Source organism: Penicillium canescens, assembly GCF_028828765.1.
Source record: "Penicillium canescens strain IBT 15451 chromosome Unknown utg000011l_segment0_segment0, whole genome shotgun sequence".
Lineage (NCBI taxonomy): Eukaryota > Fungi > Ascomycota > Eurotiomycetes > Eurotiales > Aspergillaceae > Penicillium > Penicillium canescens.
Window position 1 is genome coordinate 2,339,357 of NW_026703973.1, and position 12,286 is coordinate 2,351,642.

Below are 12,286 nucleotides of genomic sequence, written 5' to 3' on the forward strand. Positions count from 1 at the left end.
AACAATATATTGGAGGAATACAGAGACTGATTCTTGGAGAACCGCTGGGTTCTCCGGGGCAGACTATTTAACATGGGGGATCAGCGTTACGGTGAGCCAACGCTGACGTGTCGACACCTATATGGTGTCGATCCTCTGGGAGTGCGAGAGATCTGTGCATGGCTTCTGAGGATTCCGTTACACTTTACCGCCTACGAATAGGCTAGTCTATATATAAGCATTCCCCGCTAATCTATAGAAAGGGCTAGCGTTTAGTCTCTTCATATAATAGACCGTATTATACTACACGCACGAGTAAGGCTTCTACCTCGCTTACCTACCTAAACCTAGAGACTATCACGTAGTCTTATAATTCTAAACGCTCTACTAATTAGGGTTTATCTAGTAGAACCTATATATTAACTATAGTATAGTGTCGCTTTTAGCGCTCTATCTAGGGGCCTTATACTAGCTAGGAATGTACCTAGTACTATCGAACCCTCAACTATAGAATCGATCTAGGAACTAACTAGGTTATTCCTACTAACTAAACCAACTGCCCCTAAATAATTCGATATTCCTATCTAGGTCTAGCCTATATTAACTAGGCTAGTTTAGGGCGCTATTATTAAATAAGACATAAAGGAACCTAAGTAGATAGAGTAAGAGGCCTATAATCTTAAGAGAGCCTAAGTTATAGAAGAACTCTAATAGGAATAGGGTTATTTTAACTAGCCTATTAATATACGACCGCTAATCTATATATCTAATAGTATCTAGTAATATAATTAATAGGGTACTAACGCTAATAAGTACGTACCAATTAGAGATAATCTAGCCACTAGTTATTCCTAGCGAAGAAGCTATTATATAGATTAAGTATGTTAATAAGCTATTTAAGCTTTATAACTTCTAACTACTATAATTAATATATTAAAAGTCTAATTAAAAGGCTCTATTTATATTACGCTATCGCGGTATTTAAAACCTATAAGGCTAATATTACCTATTAATCTATAATGTAAGAGATAATAAAAATTTTTTAAAGAAATAAAGAACTAGGCTATTAAATTAATTAATAAGTATAGGAATCTATAATAGGCTATCCTAAAGCAAGTTAATATCGTAGTCTAAAAGGAAACTAGGTCGATCTATAAGTATGCTACCTAATTGTTGAAATCGGTGGTCATGTAACGTATATACATGGGGGTTCAGATGTTCTTATCCACTCCATTTTTTGGGTCCCCATGCAAAATATATATATCACTTTTATAATACATGGCACCACCATTTTATGGTCTATAATAACATAATTAAATTTTAGGGTTGCTTAATAATAGCACTTTCGAAAATTCGCTCAATATTTTGTGTAATACCCCCTAGCCTTCCTCACTGCCTTTAAACGTCTTCCTATGCTTAATATTATTCAATTGGGTTCAAATCGGGTGAGTGTGCGGGTCAGTCCTCGACGTAAATTCCATGCGTTTCAAACCACTTTTGCGTCGCCACCGCTAGATGAATCTTTGCGTTATCTTGCTGAAATACTAAATCAGGGGTATAGATTGGCATCAGACCCTTTTCAAGCGCTTCAATATACGATTTTGAAGTATAACCCCTCCCCGAAGGCGATCCTTCGTCCCGTTCTATGATAATTAATTCTGTCCGACCACCTAGCCAGATTCCAGCCCAAACCCTTTGCGAAATATCTTTAACGTGTACTTTAGCATTCACAAGGTCGCGGCGAAGACCTTCGGAGTCCGTACGAAAGCACTATTGTGGTCTAAAGTTCGAGGTTCGCTGCACCGAACACTCGTCCGAGAAGATCCACGATTAGAAGCTTTCACGCCGCTATTTTCGCGCAAATCTTAGCCGTTTCCTTGTAAGAGAGGGCTTAATTGGTATCTTTCTTTTCGAACGCCGTTTTCCGACACCGAATCGCTTTAAAATCCGCTGTATAGTGGACCGAGAGGGGTGGCCGGGTATCGTAGCACTTAGCTATTTATAGGTCCAAAACGGGTGCCGACGGGCTTAAAGATATAGGCAGTGTGAAGCGCACTGGCTAATAATAGGCGTACGGCCAGCTTTTTCACGATTCTTGAGGGTGTCTTCTTCGTGGTAGCGCTTAAGCATATTGTAGATTGTCTTACGAGAACAGCCGAAATCATTAGCTAATTTCACTTACGAAATACCAGACTTATGAGCAGATACAATAGCTGACCTTTGTATAGCAGTAAGCTGCGCCGTTTTGCTAATTTTTGCGTCAATTTTTATTGCAATCGGAGCAATGGGGGAGGTGTAGGAAGAAAAATAAAAAGATGAGTTGGTTGCCGGGTCAAATTGTAGTGGGGCAGTGGGTAAGAACATGTGACTAGTATCTGTATTAAAGCTCTACTTTAATAGCTTAGAATAAGTTGCTAGATTTTATTAGCCTGAAGTCTACTATCCCTATAATAATAGCGTTATATATATACCCTCTCCATTCTGATAGAGGTAAGCTTATAATAAAATTAACACTAAACTATTTAGCTAGCCTTAAAGAGGGGATTAAGTAGTTATAATAACTTATATGACTTATAATGTCTAGCTATATTTTACTCGTAAGCTTTATACTATTATATATATTCCTTAATATAGTCTAGTCTCTTGTTTTATACTATTAAAATTAGCGGCTTATATTATTAGATATCCGTTCTTATAATAATGTCCCTCCTAAGAATTATTATAGTAAATATGTACATTTTTATATTAAAATATATATAGTCTTTAGGAATAAAAACCTAGTTATTTATACTAAGAATTCTATCTTAGGTTATTGTCTAAGTAGTGCAAAATAGCATAGTCTAGGTAATAGGATCACCTTTATATCCTCTATCATACTATTCAGATTTGGGGTTTCGAGTAGAGCCTTCTTCCCTATAATTATTATAGATATTTTCCTACAGGGTCGGAAGTATAGAATAGATGTTACTGCTATATATGAGTTTTATATCTGTATAGGTTAAAGGTATATAATTACCGACCGATTAGCGAGTCGTAGTAAAAAATAAATAGATAAATAACGGTATTTGTCTCGAATAGTTTTTAAAAATATTTATTCTATCGACTTCTAGCTAAAAAAAGGGGTTAGTATTAGCTTCTCGCTCTTAACGGCTATAATAGTCACTTTTTAGCCAAGGTCGATACAATACGCTCTTAAAATAGTATTATACTATTTAATATACCTTCGTATTTATCTTGTCTTTTATAGCCTCTCGATATCGGCTAGTTTACGGTGTTAAAAAATGTATATTCCGATCTAGTAGATTCGTAGGTAAAGCTTAGTATAAGTTAAATCGATAAATACGACTTGTAGTAGGCCTATCCTTAGGCCGGGAGGGTGGTATTTAAGTCGTTAAATATTATAAATAGCCTCGTAGCTACTAGTTTAGTACCTTTCGACCTGATACCCGTGGTTTTGAAGCTTAATATCCGACTTTATATAACCTTTATATAACCCCCCTCCCTCTCTACTATAGTAGGGATCTAAGCTTTACTTACAAGGTAAAAATACCCCGTATAGTAAATGCCGTTCACCGGTATACTTCTTCTATTAAGAAATTATAATAAGAGAACCTATCGCGCGCGTATATAGCTTTTAAGTAGATTATAAATGGCGCCTATTTAGCTATATATAGCGCGGCTATTTTACGTTAGATAAATTAATAGTTACGCCCCGCTAACACGAGAACTACCTTAAAAAAGGAGCCTAAAAGGAAGCGAATAGCCCTACGAAGGTAGTATTTTAGATTTAGAGATTATTAAGATAGCATTAGTTCTAGGAATAGGTCACAAAGTAGGTCTAGAGATCGTGGGAAGAGAGACGTATAAAGTAATAAATATGCTAAATATTCGCTAACTAGAGGTAAGGACTAATAATCGATATAGGAAGGACCAGGAGAGAGAGGGAGCGGAGGAGAGACAGCTAGCTAACCAAGGCCTAGTTCTTCTACTAGAATCACGTCACGTGATCTCGACAAGAGGCCTAGATAGTGATACCGCTTTATCCCTGACGCCGAATTAGGCTAATAAGAGGAGGCTATAGCGATATAGTATTTATAAAACGCCTATATAAGAGAAATAGATGCCTAGGGAGGTCTAAATAGCTTTATTTTTAATTATTAGGCATTATAGTGCTTGTTTTTTAAGTTTAATACTACTGTATTTAGTATGGTGGCTAGCTCGGCGGGGTGGCTAGCTTAATAGGGAAATAATTTAATCTACTAGTAAAGTTCCCGTATACTAGCCCTATTACAGTATAGTAACGTATCCTATAAGCGAGCGATATGGTAACCTAAGCGCCGTAAACACTATAGTAAATATAGTATTTTATAACGCTACAACTTAATAACCACTAATTAAGGCTACTTTAATACTTATTATATACTATCTTATTTATAAAAAAAAAATGATCTTATAAGAATTGACTATTATGTCTATTTTATAGGATTACTAAAAATATATATTCGTATATAGCTCATTTAGCTAAATTTATCTATTATAGGGTAACCATATATTTAAATTATAATATAGTTTAATGGTATACTATATTAGATATTATAAATCTTTATGTAGTAGTATAGAAGTGATAGAAAGTGATAGTTCTTAAGTTATAGCGATATAAACTATCATATTTACTATAGTATTCTAATCATAGCGCTTGGGTTACTACGGTGCTCGCTTATATGATAGTTCAAGAATTTTTAGCGCTATATCGATTTATAAGAAAGAAGACTTCCTAATCGGCTTCTAGATTAGAAGCCTAGGAATATTAGTGGTTTTAAAGGAAGTAGGGTATCTAGAATCCTTTACTATAAGAGCCTTAGCTAAGTGCTTAAGATCTAAGATCGCTATTTTATATATATATTAGTCCGAAAATAAAGGTTAAAATAGAGGCTAATATTCTAGCACTATAAATAAGGCTCTTCTTTCCCTCCGTTATCGAATTCGTTACTATAGGATTTCTCGATAAAATATAACGTTCATCCACCTTAATCCATTATATCTTATTCTATAGAGTATCTTCGTCGGCGTCTTCCTATTCCTCTATTAGCCCAGTATTAGGCCCCTCCTTAATTTCCTCTAGGATAGAGGGGGTTTCTTAAGAGAGGCGGTTTCTTTAGTTAGCTCTTATATCTAATCGTAAGACTAAGTCCGATTAGTAGGCTAATCGTAGGAATAAGCCCGCGTAGCGGCCTAAGTACGATTAATAGGCGGCTTAGGGCTAGTAATAGGGTTATTACTAGATTAGCTTCCTCTATAAGCTACAAGGCGTTAGGAAGGCGAGATATAGCTACTAGTGTTGAGATCATGTGACTTGGTTAGTCACATGACCCTGAATGGTCCTGAGTAGTTAGATAGTCCTCGAGGGGTCGGAGCTTCTCTCCTTCTCCGTCCGTCTCTCAACCAATAAACTTACGTTATTGCTTGTTTCTTTCCCCCTGTCAAGAACTAGCCTATTAAGTTATATAAGTTAATCTAAATTATTTTCTAGCGTTTAGAATCTAACACCTTATAATACCGTATATATACTCGATATCGATTTTAGTGCTGTTTTCGTCGACATTTAAGTATATAGATAGCTTAAGTCGTTACCTAAAGAGCTATAAATTATACCTGCGATTCCTAGCGACTAGTATCTTTACTCTCTTATATTCGATTCGATTTAGTAGGGTTTAGAGAAAAGGGGGTAGGCGATAGTAGCTATAACATATTTCCCTACTGAGCAAGCTACCCTAGAACGCTATAGTAAATACGATAAATTATAATATAGTATTACAATAACGGTAGTTTATAGGGACTTTTTCCCTAAAATATAAGTTTAAATAATTTCTATAACTTAGTTTAATATATTTATATTTCTAGCTCCTAGTTACGTAATTTCGATACCATAATGATATTGGTTTTAGATTTTATTAATATTAATATATAGTGTTAAAAAGCCTTATCAGTAGCTATCGGCAAAAAGTAAAATACAATAAGAACGTGGTTATTAAGATATTAGTGTATAATATATCGTATTTACTATAGTGTTTTAGGGTAGCTAGCTTGCTAGGGGAACACGATATAGCCTTAGGTGAGATAATTAAACTTACTCTTAGTAGCGTAGTTAGTAGCCATACCGGGGCGGTGAATCTTAGCGCGACGTGTTAATAGCCCTAGGTCATAAGTAGAGAAATTATAACCTCCCAATAGACAGAAAGGAGGTAATAATATATCCGTTATAGTTATGGGATCTAGTAGGTTATACTATTTATAAATAGCGATTATAAAGTAAGGGGACTTAAATATATAATATAATATACTCTTATATAGAACTAATAATTAAAGAATGTATGTTTACTAGGAATAGTTATTAGAGCGAATTTGGCTTCGACTTACATAGTAAGGACAACATATAGGAGAGGTTATTAAGTATATTAGATGTATTTCTTTTATTAATATATTCTATACTAAAATAGTTTTGAGATCCCTAGTCTTTAGTAGGCTATCTATTATAGGTATCCATAGCTATTGATTACGAATAGCCTTATATATATCTAAATAATCTAATATATTTCCTATTTTATACTATTAAAGGCCTTAATAGGTAAGGAAGAAGTAAGTAATAATAGTAATTTATTACTTAGAATACGGACGGGGAAGAAAAGAAGGCTCGGGCCTCTAGGGAATAATCTAACCATACTAAGGACTATTAGGGGGTATATAATATTGGTAAAAGGTTATATTCTAAGCCTTATATAGGGAAGCGATCAATCTAGGAAGTACAGCTAATATATTTAATATCTTATTATAATCTTAGATGCCTAGTAATCCCTTACTATGACGATAGTCTATTATTAAAAGATACTACTAGTACACTAGCCATAATATGTTATAAATCTATAAGTAATTTCTATAAATATAATATTATAATAGCAGCTAACTAGCGTTTTTCTATACGTAAATAAGGTATGTCTTAGTAATATATTACGTTTATAATTTATTATTAACTAGGCAAAGTCCTTCTATGATAAAGATAACTATAATAGGATATTTAAGTTAGATAACACTATTTTTAGAACCTAGTTTAGGCTATCTAGGCCTCACTTACTTGGTTTACTAGTTTATATAAGAAGCTAGCGAAGGTATAGTATCCTATCATCGTTTTTAGGCTTTTTAGTAATAGTTTAATAGGATATCGTTAGAGCTTATAATGCGGTTATTTATGATTATTTTAAGTTACTTTAGCTAATCTATTACCTTTAGTATATTATTGCTTCGCTATTTAGTTACTAAAGCTTCTACTTATCCTAGTGCCTATCTTTCTCATAATAGGTACTATACCCAGGCTTTTACTATAGACTTTCTATACCTATATCATTAAGATTATAGTTAGCTAGGCTAAATATACTAATATATTAAACCCCTAGTTTAACTAGCTTAAGACGGATATAATTAAATATTTTCCAATTAAGAACTACCTTCCTTAGTTGTTAGGTTACTAGTATTTCGTTAGTTTAGAAAAGGTTCTTTTTACTATTAATATTTTAAGGATAGTTTATACTTTCTTAGTTTTATAGAGATAGTATGTTACTAGGATAAGCTAGTTATTTTAGTATATTTTCGGTATAATTTTATAGCTAGAATGATATTTTTCTAGAATAATCTTAACTCCTTTAACCTTTTATTTTACTTCTATAGCTTTATAATAATATTTCTAGTATTTCTTAAATCTGAAATAGTACCTAGTATTTATACTTAGAGGGCTATCGGTTCTATTTAATTAAGTAATATAACTTATTTTTGTCCTAACCCTTTTTAACCTTCTATTTATCGTCGTCTTCTAGTTCTAGTATAGATAGAATTTTACTATTATTTCGCTAATACAATTCTCAATGTAGGGAGACTAGAAATATACTATATAGGTAGGAGTATTATTCTAATAAGGCTAGCTAGTATACTTATTTTCTAACTTTATTAGGGATTTAGAAGGGTCTAAAAATTTAGGAGTAAGCTTTCTTAATAAGTTTTTTATAGGTTATATATTAATAGGGCGACTAATTACCCCTTTTAGATCTATCTTAGTTTATAGTGTTTATTTAAGACTTTCATCTACTATCTCTAGCCCTTTTTATTATAATTTGTATCTATAGCACTAATCTTAAAGTACTATTGCTCTATCTTACCGATATAAGGTTAAACTATATAAAAAGGTCCTTATCCTATCTCGTATAACTATCGAGTACTTCAGCTTGCTAGAACCTATAGATATGCCTAAAGGCTATTAGCTCGTTAAACGTTATAAGTTAGATAGTGATATATATCTCTCCTATTATCTAGTTATAGATTATCTTCTAAATATGACCGACACTTAGTTTATACTTAATAAGGTACCTATATCCTATTAGCTATAGATATATTAAGTGAGTGCTTCAAAGATATACTCGTAGGTGTGGCAAAATTAGGACCGGATCTTATTACGCTTCGCGAGGGGTGCTTACTAGAAGGCTTCTTAAGTTAGGGACTCCCTTAGGACTTACTTCTATATAATATATATTAGGCACCCTCTAGGCACGGTCGCTAAAATATCTTACTTAGTAAGACGATAGCCTAGTAATTCTATAATAACAATATAGCCTCGGCTCTTTATAGCGTATCGGGCGATTAGCTCTATTAGTTCATAGGGCGTAACGGCCTAGTGCTTACGATATTTATGCTCGTAAAGCTTAGTGATAACTAATATAATCTGCTAGTGAATTCTTATAATACTAGGCTTCTTCCTATTACTATTATCGGAAAATCGGTAGTGCAATATACTAAGTATATAGGCGGGGTGACTTCCCCTTATTCGACTCTATTTTATATAAGGGGCATATTTCCTCGTCGACTTTTGCGGTAATTTCCTAGGTTTTAGATATAGGGCTAGGAATTAGTGGCGGCTATAAGTCGACGGTAACCCTAGTGCTAAGGACGCGGGAAAGAATCGTAGTACTTATTATACGCGAGGTCTAAGTGGATTATATAAGGGAGTTAAAGGTAGGGGAAAGGGAAAGGAAAAAGTAGGAATCTAATAGTTTATATTGTAAATATAGCGTAAACGCGGCGTAGTATAGACTACTATCGGAGCTCTATACATAGTCGGCCTACTAAGAACTATACTTTATAACTTTAGGCTATCGATTAGCGCGGGCTTCTCTCTCCCTTTAGCGTATATAATCTAATAATCCTATACTTACTTATAGACCTTTTACTCTCCCTTAAACGAGTATCTACTTAGTATAAGAATAGTTGGAAACTAAAACATTACTTAATAGGGGGAAAGAAGTAAGTAATAATAGTAATATTATTAGTTAAGAAACGGACGGGAAAAAGGAGAAGCTTCGAACCTCTGAGGACTATCTAACTACGCATAGGCTTATTAGGGGTTATATAACTACCTATATCACGTGTTATTAATAGTAATTCGATAGTATAAGATATTAATAGGTTACCTATATCTCTATTATAAAGAGAGGATAGAAAGTTAGAGAGCTAGCTTTAAGAGATAAGAAGGTCTAAGAAATTAGCTCTTAGGCAAAATAGCTCTAAGAGGAGAATAGATAAATTAAAAGGAATATAATAAGATAGCTATTAATTAGCTAGGTAACTAATACTTATATAGGCCCGACCTAATAGAACCTAGTAATAACCTAGTAATAACCTAATTCCTAAACTAATATGAAAAGTTTTTGAAAATATCTTATAGAATAATTTATTATATACTAGTTTATCTCTATTCGTAACAATAATTATATTTTAAACGTTTATAACCCTTATATTTTATACCTTCCCTATATATTTCTTTATAATTAACTTATTTCGAGGTAATTTAGTAGATATTAATTTAGTATATAAGTAAGGTATACGATTTAAATAAATAATTAGGGGAGTAGAGTTTACGAGTAGGTTAACTTGCTTTATTATATTTTTCTATATATATTTACTACTTTTTAGTTAAGATCATTTTTTACTACATATTATTTCTACCTATCCCTTAGTAATAATAAATATATAATTATCTAGAAGATTCTTCTATACTATAATGTTATTAGGACCTTTACCTAATAATAGACTTAGCTAACTTACTACGAAACTACTGAAACTACTATATTAGGCGAGGAGCTACTATACTAGCTAAGAATAGTTATATAATTAGCTTCTAAGCTAAATAAATAGAGTATACTACTTTATATTATAAATTAATATTTTACTATTAATAATATAGTAGCGGGACTTTATCGACGCTTAGACTATAACTTTATTATACTTCTTATTGGTAACTAGGGTATTTAAGGCTTTATTAACTACTTTACGGATTATCGTTTAAGGCTAAACGGGGTTTTAAGGGGCGTATTAGCGTAGTTAAAGGGTTTAGATACTAACCCCTATTGGGTATACTACGCTACTCTAAATCCTATCTACCTTTACTCTCGTACTAGGTAAAGGTAAAAGGCTACTTATTACTAGTAACGTATTTCCTAAGCGAGCGCCGCACCTACGCGTTATTCTCGCGTTTTATACAACTCTTTTTAAACCTCTACTATGCCACCGATTCTCTCTAAATCAGCCCAAAAAATAAATAGAACAAGAGGGCAGGATCCTCTTAGCAATTGAAGCTCGAAAAAATGGTAAAAAAATGCTTTTTGCGTTAATTAGCACGCGATTTTAACGTACTCGACCGTACGCTCCGTCACCGCCTAGTAGACGGTAAAAGTCGCGAAGAAACCCGCGCTAACAGTCATAAATTAACTATTTTAGAAGAAGAGATGCTTTATAATTAGATTGTCTTATTAGATATACGCGGAGTAGCTCCTCGGCCGAATACTATACGAGAGGCGGCCAATTTACTGCTTAAGGGCCGTGGAATTTAACGAGCTAAAATAGTCGGCAATAACTAGGTCTATAATTACGCCTAACGGCATCCCGGCCTATCTACTCGATTCTCACGCTCCTACAATTACTAGCGAGCTTAATACGAAGACGTAAAGATAGTTATAACGTGGTTTAACTTCCTTTAAAGTACGATCATAAAATATGGTATCCTTAAAGAGGATATCTACAATTTCGACGAGACTAGCTTCGCTCTCGGCCTTATAGCTACTACAAAAGTTATTACGAGGTCTTCCTACGGTCGGAGATCTCTTTTATAGCCTATAAATCGCGAATAGGTAATAATAATTAAAGCAATAGGCGCGTCGGGGTACGCGTTACCGCTATACGTTATTTTTAAGGGTAAGGTTTTTATAAAGACATAGTTTAGCGATAAAGACCTACTAACGACCTAGCTTTTTGCGGTTAGTGAGAAGGGATAGACTACGGATTCTATAAGCCTTAAATAGCTTTAAAAAGTCTTTATCCTATCGACTATTAGCCGTACGAAAGGAGTATATCGTCTCCTCGTTATCGATAGATATAGTAGCTATCTTACGCCTCGATTTAACGAAATCTACACCTAAAATAATATTATCACGGTCTATATACCGGCGTATTTATCTTACCTTTTACATTTTCTCGATATCGGCTATTTTAGGGTATTAAAGCGGGCTTATAGTGAAGTGGTTAAGTCCTAGACAAGGCTTTATATATACCGCGTCGATAAAAATGACTACTTAGAAGTATATAGAACAGCCCGAATCAAAGCATTTATAAAGTCTAATACTGTGAATAGCTTCGCTAGCGCTAGTATTGAGCTATTTAACCCGTAGCGCGTTATTTCAAAGCTTAATATTCGTCTACCTACCCCTCTAAGACCACTAAGTAATAGCAGCGATTTAAGCCGTAATTAGACTCCGAAAACGCCGTATACTATTAAGGAAGCGAAGAGATAGGCATCTTCTATTAAGAAGCTTGCTTCTAGAAAGCTAGTACGTCTAGGAAAGACTCTAGACTAGATAGAGAAAGGCTGCTAGGTCGCTATATACAACTTTACGATCGCGAGGCAGCAAATTACCGATTTACTCGCCGCTAATACGAAGACAACGCGTAAAAAGCGGCGTATAAAGGCTCGAATAGCTAATAATAGTACTCTATTAGTATCAGAAGCTATAGAGCGCGTTAGTGGACTAGAATAGGTCGATAAAGCGGAACTTAACTATGCTAGCAGCCTACCGCCGACGCCTAATCGGACCAATAAGAGGAGACCGTAGCGATGTAGTCTCTATAAAACGCGCCTAGACATAAGAGAAATCGGTGCCTAGAGAGGTCCAAGTAGCTTCAATTATAATAAATACAAAGTGTGGTTAGAAAAATT